Genomic DNA, 12419 nt, shown 5'->3' with positions numbered 1-12419 from the left:
TCCTGCACCCGGTATTGGCCTGTGGCCAAGGGCTTTGAGCACTGAGAGAGCTGCTGCTTCTAGGCGCGGGCACACGGTAGTTGTGGGGTCGGAGGATGTTAGCAATACTCTGCAGAGTCTAGAGGTGGCCACTCCTCAATTGGAATGGGCGGTGACCTTGGTGGGAGAAAATGGGTGTCAGCAGTACAGTGGGAGAGGGACACTTCTCCAGCCACCTCCTGTCTCTTTTCTGGACTAAGCAGAATGGAGATGATCATAAGCAGACAGCTTCCCATTCAAACCTCTGAGAGATTCCCAGGCCAGGAGGCACCATTGTGATGAGCTCGTCTTGTAGAGCACAGGCCAGCCCCAAAATAATTCCCAGAGTACCCCCCCCCAACCCTGGTGAATTGTTCCAGTCGTTTTCTCCATCAAAACCATAGGCCTTATTTCCAGTCTGCAAGTGTCTGGCTTCAACTTCCAGCCATTGGATCACGTGAGACCTGTCTCTGCTAGCCTGGAGAGCCTATTGTTAAATATCTGTTCCCCACGTACATCCTTTCCTCCGGTGCAGAGGGCCTGGATGTATCAGCACATACTACTAAGTGGGCAGTCTTCCTCCTTAGCTCATCCCAGCGCACAATGCACCAGTTCCCCTTAGATTTGCCAACAGTGCAAAATCCACATTATATATTCATATCCTGCGAGTGGAGTTGGCAGTTGCTCTTTGCTTGACTACTTCATTGATCTTTTTTTTTTTAAACTACTTTTTTAGTTCTTGAGTCCAGATTTCCTGATTTGCCGTGTGTGTGTGTGTGTGTGTACGTGTGTGTGCCCGCGCGCGGAAGTTTCAGATTGAAAAAATTGCTTTTTAATTGTTAAGATTTCCCAGCTGGTCAAAGGGGAATAAAACAAATTCTCATTCCAAACAACACCCCGGTGCAGAAGAGAGGCATATTCAGTCCAGTTGTGATCTTTTCCCTAACAAAGTTCTGTGCTCCGGGTAACTTACCTAGGCTTGTGCTAATGGGATTTTCCACAGCAAAATATACTGTGGTGTGCAGATGCCCAGAACCTCCATACCCTAGTAATGAAGAACTGGAGCAGGGGAAGGGAGTGGTCTGTGTGTGTTTAAGAAAATCAGTCTAGTTTTGAAAATTAAGGTCCAGTTTTTGCCCAGCCCAAGCACTGACCTTTTATTTCTAGTACGGTAGGTAGGACTAGGCGGCCGGATCTGACCCTGTTCTGCAAAGTGCTGGGCATACATGAGAAAAGTACAATCCCTGACCTGCCTGAGATTAGACCGCATCTCCCGTGAGAACTGGCCCTGTCTCCTGAGCCAGGTCAGACTTTTCCTACCACTTTTATCACCACCACTGGAGAGTTTCATATACGAACTTTGAGTGAGATGTGAAAAAGCAAACACTGAAAAGCAGACGAGTCAGTTTCATTTTCCGGCTCTCATGCAGCAGCGTGAGGCCGCGTGCGATGTTTGGGGATAACGCTGGCTCATTGCACTGGAGGGTCTCAGAATTGTGTGCGCACAGGAATGACCTGAGCCCCAGGTGGCCGGTCAGTCTATACCTCCAAGGAACCAGCACAAAGAGGTGCAGGGACTGGCTTGAGGCAGAATTGCACTTACCTCATTTTTGCGGGGAGTTGCAAATAGACCACGCTTGTAACATGTGCACCGTGTCCCCTTTCCAGTAGATATCTCATGCAGGGGTAATGGCCTACTAGTGCTAGCAGATAGTGGGCTCCTTTTAGCTCACGCTATCGAGGGCTACCTAGGGTACTGATTTAGCCTCTTTCACTGTAATATCTGAGCCCCTCGCACGCTTTAACGCATGTATCCTCAGCACATCCCTGTGTTAAGAGAACAGCTCTGATCCCTGTCGTATAGCTGGGGGAATGAGGCACAAGGAGGCCAAGGCCAGCTCCTCCGTTCCATTGAACTCAGCAGGAGTTCGGCACCTACATACCTTTGGGGATGGGCCTAAGTGACTTGCCCAGCACCTGTGGCCCAATAGGGCGCCACACCCAGGTCTCAGGAGTACCAGGCTAGCACCCGGCTCTCTGGCTGTGGTGCCAGTGGTGCTGGGGGTCCACGCCCGCTCCGGGGCCACGAGGGACTAAACGGTTGCCATTGGAATGTGGTTTAAAATGTCGCAGGATTGTTACCGCTCGTCAGGAAGACGGAGCCCTGCAATCTGGGTTGTCGCCCGCCTTCTAAACTGGGAGGCCGCCTGGAACCAAAGGCTGGCAGAGGCAGGGTGGGCATGTCGCCCCCCCCAGACCAGAACTCCGGGGGCGGTGCTGGGAGGCAGCTAATGTGAACATGGGATTTCTCAGCGGGGTGGTTTCTGGGAAGAGCTGCCAGGGCACCAATCTGATCCTTTCATCCCATCAATTCCTGCCAATTAGCTCTCTTCCTCCCCTCCCCCCTTCCCCTGGAATCGAATCCCTCCCTGTGCTCCCCACCCGTTCCCAGAAACTCCCCGTGAAGTCAGGATTCATGAAACGTCTAATGCGGTTACCAAGAAAACGAGGTTAACTCCTGCACAGATAAATGGAAAATGGTAATCGGCCGAGATCAATCATGTCCTGTGGGGATGAAGAATGGCCCCGTGTCATGGGGAGACTTATGTCACTATGAAAGGAACAAAAGGAGAGAGAAAATAAAGCTGCCGTGTTGGTTAGTTAGGAGCGATTGGGGCCCGGGGGGGGGGACACAAGCAGGAAGGACTCAACCTGCCGAGGAGAGAACACGCAGGCCTGAACCCTGTCATTTCTCCACATGCTCAAAGGCTGTTAGCGAGGGAATTCAATCACATTGGTACATTTCACACTGTTAAGAATAACCCCCCTGAAACTGGGGTTTTGTCATGCCGAAGATCGCTCCCACCCAGCCCCTGATCGCTCACCCACACCGAGCTGCGCGTGCTGGGTTGTTATCGTAGGGTTGCTCGAAGCCACTGGGCTGGGGGAACGTGACAGAGCGCAGAGAACGTGACCAAAAAATGGCACATTAGAAAACCAAGTTGTCTGTTAGGGTTACGGATGCAAACACTGAGAAGCCGAATGGCGGGGAGTCTTGGCATAACCTTCGCTCAGCCCCTTGCACGGGCTGTGGAGTAACAACATGAAGTGTAACCTAGACTTCGCATGTCACCTTGCAGCACCTCATGGTCACCGGCAACATCACAGCAACAGTGGTGACAGCATGTCAGAGCCAGCAGCAGAGGCCCCCGCCTCGCTGGCAGATTGAAGGCCCGGCGCTGTGAACGGGTAGCAGTATGGGGCATAGGACACACACAAGCAATCAGTTCTGATTCCAGGCAGTAGAGGGCAGGGGTGACATACCCAGGCTAGACTACTCATTATTGCTATTGAACTACATGCTGGAAAGAATAAGGGGGAGAGAAACACGTGTTTGCAACATGGCTGCGCTGATGGGAGGCTGAGCGGGTTAACTTTGCAAACACTTGGGGAGTGTGTACAATGCTGGGTGCCCTCGAGAGCCACCTCAGCACCTCACAGGATCAGGCCTGCAGCATGTGAGCAGGACAGAGGCCACGTTGGACAAATACAGGGCCCCCCACTGCATGTGCTTGTGTCCATTAATGGATCTAGATTCAAAAGCTGGAACACTGACCCAGCCATCAGCATTGCAGGAAACAGGTTTCAGAGTAGCAGACGTGTTAGTCTGTAGCCGCAAAAAGAACAGGAGTACTTGTGGCACCTTAGAGACTAATACATTTATTTGAGCATAAGCTTTCGTGGGCTACAGCCCACTTCTTCGGATGCATGCAGTGGAAAATACAGTAGAAAGAGATATAGATATATATATGCAGGAAACAGACGTCGATGCCCGTTTCAGAGCTACAATCTCAGCACCAAGCAAGGTATGAGCCAAGACCAAGGTCAGGGAAGCATGGTCCGGTTCCTAAATACGGCCACTGCCATCGTGGGCTTTGGTTCTCGTGCCGGCCATGCTGCCTGGCCACGGCACGGCAATGGATTTCCAAGATACCGGAGAGGGAGAGAAACGGTTTGTGGCTGTGTATATTTCACTGGATGCGAGCCAGTGTTGACGGGGTCAGCCCTTGAAGAGAAAGGGCCACGCCAGGGTCCCCTTTGGAGTGGGGGACATGGGGGTTCAGCCAGGCAGGAAAGGGGATCTGTCGCCACCTGCCCTGTAACCCTGGTGTGTCTGTGCTGTGCAGCGTTGGCTCAGCGCCCTGGGGCCAGGCGCCTGCTCACAGACCATGACCTCACCCTGGCCCCAGCACCTTCCAGTCCTGTCTCCCCCAAAATCAACTCCTCTGCTGTGCTCAGCCCATCTCACGGTGACACTCACAAAACCTTATTAAGGACCCGGGTCCTTTAACGAGCCGGTGCACGGCCCCAGCCTGTGCGTTCAGCTGGGGCGTTTCCGCATCAGTCTGAAACACCGCTCTGAGCTGGGTGTGTGCTAGAACACGCCGCAGTGTATTCAGAGGAGCTGTGGAAGGGATCCCAAGCAGGAGTGGGGAGCGAAATGGTTACACACAAACAAAAGGAGAAATACGCGGCAAAGCGGAAAACTGGACTTAACAAACTCGTGTCGTTTTCTCCCCACAGTCGTTCGTCCAGCGTGGCTGGTCAGGCCTCAGCCAGGCTCCAGCACAGAGCTCGAAGCGCTGGGCTCCATTGGCACCACAGCTGAAGGCTGCCAAAGTTGCTTTCGCTGGCTGCTGAGAGCCTCAGTGGTTCTCTTTGTTTTCAGAGTCAGGCAGCCCAGGAGGGGCTCAGTTTGCTGTGTCCACCAGGGAGCTGCCACCATGTTAATTTTGGCAGGCTCCAGCCCGGCTGGGATGGTTAGGTGGCTGTCCGTCCCCCCCGCCCCACTTGCTAGTTCAATGGCTTTGTTTACCGTTTCATGTACACGTACTTCCATTGCTCCCTTTACACTGGAGACACAGTCAAGCAGGTGGAACCGCATTCCTTTGTCTAGGAGTTGACTTAAGCCCTAGCTGCCAGACACATTTTTTCAGACCATATTTCTGGCACATTGTGACGGGGTGTATCAACCCCACACTGGGTCAGCAAGGGTTAAGCCCTCGCTGTGGGCTCAGGAGGCCACGCCCCCCACCCCTGCTAGGCACGCGCCAGCTGGAAGCAGGGTATAAAAGGATGCAGTCCAGGTCAGGCTGGGCTGACTGGGGAGGAGAGCGGACGCACAGTACCGGCCCCTGCCAGGAAACTGCCAGAGCCCCCAACTGCAGACGCTGAACAGACCGAGTCCACAGCGGGCCCCCAGTCAACCTCAGAGCCAGAGAGAGGCCGGCGGTCGCCGCCCCAAGAGGAACTGCCAGAGCTGGAGTCCCAGGTAGGACGCCGCCTAGGGAATGTGTTTAATGAGATAGGAACCTGAAATCAGGTGTACAGGGCCCTGGGTCTGGACCCGATGGAGTAGGGGGGGCCCAGGTCCCCCTACCCCTTCCCACACCTATTACAGTGTGTGGTGACCACCCATGAGATTTAGGTGCAACTGTCCCATCCATACTGGGCATATTGGGCACCGCTACCCCAGGCTCCACGGCCCAGGTTTAGTGACTCACTGCCCAGAAGGTGAGGCCTCCCCCTGCCCCACCCCAGTTTCCCCTCTGGCCTAGTACCCCACGACAGACATCTTTATCATTTGATATGTCACCTGCACATACGCCATGTAATAATATTCATGCCCCCCCAGTGATACCTTACATGGCACCGTTTACACACATCAGGGAGTTGGCTTACAGAGAGCTGGTGCGGCCAGTCGCATTGCTAGGTACCAGGGAGCCCTTTGCCTTCTGGCACGGGGATGCTCGCAGGGGAACAGAGCTCTACTAGATTAGTATTCATGCTGTGGGTGTATGTAGAGCTAATTCAGGGGCTGCTAGGTCTCAGAGCTGAGTTTCACAGCTCGGTCTGCGTGCAGCGAGGCCTGTGGTCACTTCTGTCTTGGGGCAGTGAGTTCCACAGTCAACCCCCCAGCTTCACACTCCTGTCTCCCCAATCCTGGTGGCCCGTGTCAGCATCCCGGTGGAAGACTGCTCTGCGAGGATGCCGTGGCAGTAGAATAACACGGACTGTGGGCTGGAACTCTATATTTGGTGAGGAACCAGAGCCCCAGGGTGACACAGGGGCAGCCACCTTTGCTGCTATGCAGACGAGCTGGCTATCCATTTGCATTTCCAGTGTGCCCATCACCATAGCCTCTGGGCACCTGTCACAACATATAAGACCAGGCAAAGTGGGACCTGAACCCATTCTCCAGGAGAGCGTACGTTGTGCCGTCCTGCAAGAAAAGAAGTGCTCGGCACGGCTGGGAGGTGCCCTGCCCTCCGGTGGCAGGGACGTGACCCTAGCAGGGCCTGTCAGCCACTGTGCCCAGGCTGGTGTCGGCAGGCGACTCTAGAGCAGTACCTGCGTCTGCCTGGGCACTGCCCCTGCGCAGAAACCCCTGCAATGGCCTAGCACACAACCGCCAGCATCCTCGTTCCAGCCTCACGCAAGCAGGCAGCCGCTGCCAGAATCCTCACACGCAGCTATCCAAAAACCCAGCCGCTGACTCGCCAGATCATAACTATGCAGCACGCCCGACGCTCCCACCCCAGAAATCAGTACGGAACGGGCGACGCCTCTCCCGTGGCAGGGCCTCCCGTGGCAGGGCCTCCCGTGGCAGGCAATGAACTGGGCACTGTATTTTGCAAGCAAACAAGATTTTTAAACTCCTAATTGCCTCTGCCTTCCAGGCTGCTCCTTTATTTATTTGTTGTGCCGGGGATGTGAACGAGCCAGGCGGAGGGAGCCAGCGACGGCTCCTATTGCCATGCTGTGAGCCGGAGCACCATTGGGAGCCGGATGGATACAGAGAGCGAGCGGGGGAGGGGGATTGGCCTAATGCAGGTTAACGGGACTCCTGTTCTTAGGGCCCTGCATTTCCCAGGCAGGGTAACAGGGTGAATAGCTTTTCCTTGGATCCCGTGCGCTGGGCTGGGCCGTCGCTGCACAAGGGGCGCTTGGTGCAGTGAGACGCCGTCCAGAGACCCCGCAGAACTGAGCTTCAAGGCACGTCACTCTGGCCCGGTCCTAAGCAAAGGCAAATCCCGCAGGTGGCTCAGCCACCTGGTGGTGGGCTCGATGCCTTTAGAAACATTGCGGTAGCAGCCCCAGCTCAGCTCAGCTCCCCGGCGCTGCACGGGGCAGACAGTCCCTGCCCCGAAGAGCTTCCCGTCGAAACAGACAAGTAGGAAAGGGAGGTGATTTGCCCCAGGTCACGCTGCAGGAGAGCGTAGGGCCTAGAACTCGCGCTAGGCCTCGCTGCCTGTGTGTATTTAATAGACCAGCTCTTGGGGGCTGGGGCAGGGTTTAAACACGCGTTAACCATGGTGGAGCTGGCCAGCCGATGGCACGGTCGAAGAGCTGGTAGGGGTGGGACCGGGGTCTGGATCCCTTCGGTGATCCCTGGCTGACAGTGACTGATCATTACCATCCAGCCCCGTGTGAAATTAAACAGAGGCCTGGGGCGGACAAGTGTCCACGACAACGCTGCCCGTCCTGTACGGCCATTGCAGCGGAGGGGCCGAGGAACGGCCAGGCCACGGAGACACCAGGCCGCAGCCCCTGCAGGAGATGCCAGCGCCCTTCCAGCATCGGCCTCTTGCTCTCCTGGCCGAGAGGCTGCTGCAGCGAGGCTGGGCGCTGGGGCTGGAGGGGAGCTGCTGTGGCAGAATCAAGAGACGGACACGGAGAAAGGTCCCATCTGCGGGGCCCAGGGGAATGAGAGCTGGGGGTGAAGAGGGATGGGGGGGGCGCTGAGGCTGGGTTTAGAGAGCCCTTTATCTCATTGGACAGCCGCGTTGGCAAAACGTCCCTCTCCTTAAAAACAAAAGGAGGCACCTAGCCTGGGAGCCGGCAGCGCGGAGCCCGTCACGGAGCCCAGCTTGGCCAACATTAGCTGCCACCAGCTATTCCCCTCCCCCCCCGGCTCCTTTTAACACCCGGGGGGGGCCTGTCCCAGCATGCAGCGCTTCCTGCAGCCGGCCCTTAAAGTTGGGGGCGGTGGCAGCTGCTGCTGTCTGGGGGCCGTCTGGCTGCTGGGTGAGTGACGCGTCTATTCAGTGGGGCAGGGGCTGCAGGGGTGGCTGGTTTTTCAGGGGGGTGGGAGGTGCCGGCTGCATGCACCCACCCCCCAGCACACAGCTGTGGGGTAACGCCTGGCCTGGCCGGCTTCGCCTTAGAGGAGCCATGTGGGGCTGAGGTTCCTTGGGACCCGGGGCAGCTTTGGGCTGGCAGCCAGTCAGGCACCAGCCTGGTCCCACGCCCATTCGACCAGGGTGGTCTCGCTAGGGACGTCTCTCCCCTGGGAACAGCAGCCCCCTCCCTACAATTTCCCCCCGGATGTAGCCTCACTGAACCCCCTTGTTTCCTGCCCCACATCCCCATCCCGCTGTAGCAAGCAGGAGACACTCCAGGCCGCTGCGTCTCAGCCGTTCGTCTCTGCGTCTGTTTCCTCACGGTCCCGAGCCCGCGGGGCACCTGGGCACCGACGCTTGGACCGGCCTGGCCGACGCCTGGCTGCTCCCAAGCCAGAGGGCTGCTGAGCGGGGTCGGATTTCCTGTGCTAAGGAGCGCCGCAGAGCCACCACTGGCGGGCACCGAAAGGGCTGCCCCCTCCCGGCCGCGGCCGGGGCCGTTAGCCTGGTCCCACGCAGACCTCCTTCGCTGTGTGGGAGCGACGCGCTGCAGGGGTCGTAACGACCGGGGCGTCACAGGGAGGATCTGCAGAGCGGCTACGGAAGTGGCAAGTCGGGGGCTGAGCCTGGGCCCGAGGGAGAGCTGAGATGGGAGCCTTCCCCTGGGAACGGGCCTCGGGATGGCAGTGTGAGGACAGAGGAGCGCGACTGGGACGCGGTTGACGGGGGGCTATTAGCTAGACACACGCCCCGGGCCGCTGATTGGGGCTTAGGACAAGCCGTTTGCCAGCGGGTGTGGTAGAGCCCATGGGGTGGAGAGGGGGGAAATCGCTTTGAAAGTACCCACCCTTTCATGCCAGCCGGTGCATCCCTCTGGGCTCAGGAAATCGCTCGCTGAGCCAGGGTGCCCCCGGAGAGCTCTCCCACCCCGGCTGTGCTGGGGGTTAGCTCTCTGCAGTAGCAAAGCTCGAGCAGGTGCGACGAGCAATGCCCCCGCTAGTCACCGCCACCAAAGCTGCTGGGAGCATCTGGAGACAGGGCCGGCTCCAGGCCCCAGCTTACCACGCCGGTGCTTGGGGCGGCCGCTCTGGAGAGGGGTGGCACGTCCAGCTGTTCGGCAGCAATTTTGCGGATGGTCCCTCACTCCTGCTCGGAGCGAAGGACCTCCCGCCGAATTGCCACCGCAGATCGCGATCGCGGCTTGTTTGTTTGTTTGTTTTTGTTTGTTGTTGTTTGGCTGCTTGGGGCAGCCCAAACCCTGGAGCTGACCCTGTCCGGAGAGCACAGCTGGGTGGGGAGGCGAGACCCCTACAAACTGCAGCCCAGAGGGGTCAGGCTCATTCCTGGGTCGACCCCTCACCAGCCAGGAAGGCTCAGGCTGGGGATAAGCCAAGCCCCCCCATATGCCCTAGACTCAGGGGTTTGAAAGTGGTACGTCTGCCCCAGTCCTTGGCTCCCTCCACCTGCATTGCGAGCTCTGCGGCGTGCGGCACCTGCTCCAGGCTGAGATGATCTATTTCCCCCTAAGCCCCTGGTATTGCAGGACAGGGAGTTTATCTCGAAGACCTAATTCCCTGTAATAAAAACTGTATGGAGTCATAAAAAGAACCCATCGTTCCCATTCACATTCATATGCTCAATGTCAATCTGTAGTTCCCTATGGCTGACGGCCCATTACACCCCTGCGCTGTGCTAATTCTAGCGTGAGCCGCCTTGATAGCCCCACTGCCTGCGGCTGCACAAGGTTGTTTTCTTCCCCTTCCCAAGGTGCTAGAGAACAGACCTCGTGGCTAACGGAGACGCAGTCGTGGTTCCCGGCCCCCGCTTGGATAATTAGCACTCACTGGGCATTTCAGGGTCCCAAAGCACTGTATACACCGTGAAGACTCTTCACAGCCCACCGCCGAGAGATGTCAGGCTCATTGTCCCCATTTCACAGGTGGGGACACTGAGTTAGTGTGTGGTTCTGGTGCACAGGTAGCACAGTGCTGGGTGCCCTGGCTGTTGCACTTTGTAGTAGGGTAGTGGCTAGGCACCACAGTCAGGGACCAGGTCCCCGGTACCTAGGCCTGTACACTCAGAAGAAGCCGCCGATCCTTGCCCCAAAGAGCTTATGAGCGAAGTGTGATAGACAAGTGGCCAGCTGGGGAATGGAACCCAGGAGCCCGGACTCCTCCCTGAGCAGCTGGACACCACCTTCTCCCATGTGCTGTCTGGGAGAGACCCCGATCTGGGGTCTGAGTCCAAGCAGGCAGGGACCAGCGCTTGCTGGGGCGGGAGGAGATGCCTGGGTCCCGCCTCTGGCTGCACTGGTGACCTGTGCCTAGGCGGGGTGGGTCCGTCTGGGTCATTAGGGTGGCCTCCGGGTGCATGGGAGGGCGGCAACCGAGTGAATGCTGGGAGCAGGGGGTTCTGGGCCCCCGGCTCTGCCAGGCCGCAGGGGGAGGAAGCTGCGACCCGACACTGGCTCCTTAGCACGACTTGATCGTTCACAGTCCAAGCTCGGCAGAGACGGTGAAGGAACCTTCGCCGTGGTACTGGCGCAGAGGGGCTTGTGGGTCAGGGGGTGGCCGCTGCCTCGTCCCTGGCAGCCCCTCCTTGCCCGAGGACCTGGGCCTGCACTGGGCAGGTGCCACCAGGCCACTGGTGCCCCTCGCAATGAGCCGCGGCCTTTGCAGCCCTTCGCCAGGGAAAGGGACAGGGCGCTGGGTTCGGCGCAGAGCTGCTGCTAGCAGGTGGGGGGTTGCTGACACCTCCTGGTGGGAGCAGGTATTACTGGAAATGGCACAGAAGTAAGCAGGGGACCATGGCGGGGGACAGGCTGTTGTGTTGTTATTTGTCTTATAAATAGACGACGCTTTCATTTCGCCTTTCAGTGCCTGGGGCGAGGGACTTTTGCACCAGAATTTGGTACATCTCATTTAGTAACTGCTCAGAGCCCCCCAGTCCTGAGCCAGTCCCGTCTCAGGTAAAAACTGCACCAAGTCCATCTGCCCTGTCTGTGTCCTTTACGGGTAGAGAAACTGAGGCAGTGTCAGAGTCCGGCTTAGAGCGCCGATTGCAGACAGCATCCCTCCCTCCCCAGCGCTTGGGAAAGAACCCAGGCGTCCTGCCGCCCGGTCCCCCGCAATGACCACGCTGAGTTACTAAGGACAACGCGCTGGCGGCTTTCGCTGCTGGCCCTGGAGCAGTTGCTGATATGACGGCGCACCCCAGGATGTGGGGGTGGGGTGGATGGGGGATGTTGAGGGGGAGGGAAGTTGCCGGGGGAAACAGGGGCGTAATATTGATAGCTCATGGGCAGCTTGGGCCATAAGGCACAGCTGCAGTAACCTGAAGCCTAGACAATAAATCCCCCCCCCCCCCCCAAACCCCAGGGGGCCCCGGGCCCTCCCCCTCCAGCCCCCCCCCCCCATTATAGCGACCATCTCACTAGCTCAGGGTGGCTGGAAGTGGCGCTCAGGGCAGCCAGCTTGTCACGCACCCAATGAACCCGGCTCTAGACGTCGCTGGCAGCCCTCCTCAGCTCGCCACGCGGCCCTGGGCCACAGCCCCACGCAGGCCACTGACAGGCAGCGAAAGGCGCGCGACGTGTCTGTGCAGGGAGACGTTTCTGCCCCAGGCCGGACTGTGCTCCGGGGGTGACAGCGAGCAGCAAGCCTGGCATTGCACTGAAGCAGGGGAGGGGGCTGTGGTGAGGCAGACAGTGTCACTGGTGCAAATGGCTGGAGTCCGGCTTTGCCAAGGGAGGAACAAGAGCCGCACCGGCGAGGCCGCCAGCTAGAAACGGGGCCAGGAACTGCTAACTGGGGCTGGGTATGAAAGGGCTCGGCGTGACCTCTGCGCTGTCATGGCTCCTGGGCTCCCAGCCCTGCAACAGATCCCTGCTCTGAGTGACACGTCTGGCTGAAAACATCCCACTCTGACTCCAGGGAAGACACTCAAAGTGCCGAGATGCCCACGGGGGCGCGTGCTCTGCACCGGGCCCCTTAGCACCGAGACGCCCACGGGGGGCGCCGTGGTCTGCGCCGGGCCCCTTAGCACCGAGACACCACGGGGGGCGCCGTGCTCTGCACTGTGCCCCTTAGCGCCGAGACACCCACGCGGGGCGCCGTGCTTTGCACCGGGCCCCTTAGCGCCGAGACGCCCACGCGGGGCACCGTGCTCTGCACCGGGCCCCTTAGCGCCGAGACGCCCACGGGGGGCGCCGTGCTCTGC

This window comes from Trachemys scripta, chromosome 8, assembly GCF_013100865.1.
Source record: "Trachemys scripta elegans isolate TJP31775 chromosome 8, CAS_Tse_1.0, whole genome shotgun sequence".
Taxonomy (NCBI): Eukaryota; Metazoa; Chordata; order Testudines; family Emydidae; genus Trachemys; species Trachemys scripta.
This window is presented reverse-complemented; position numbering follows the sequence as displayed.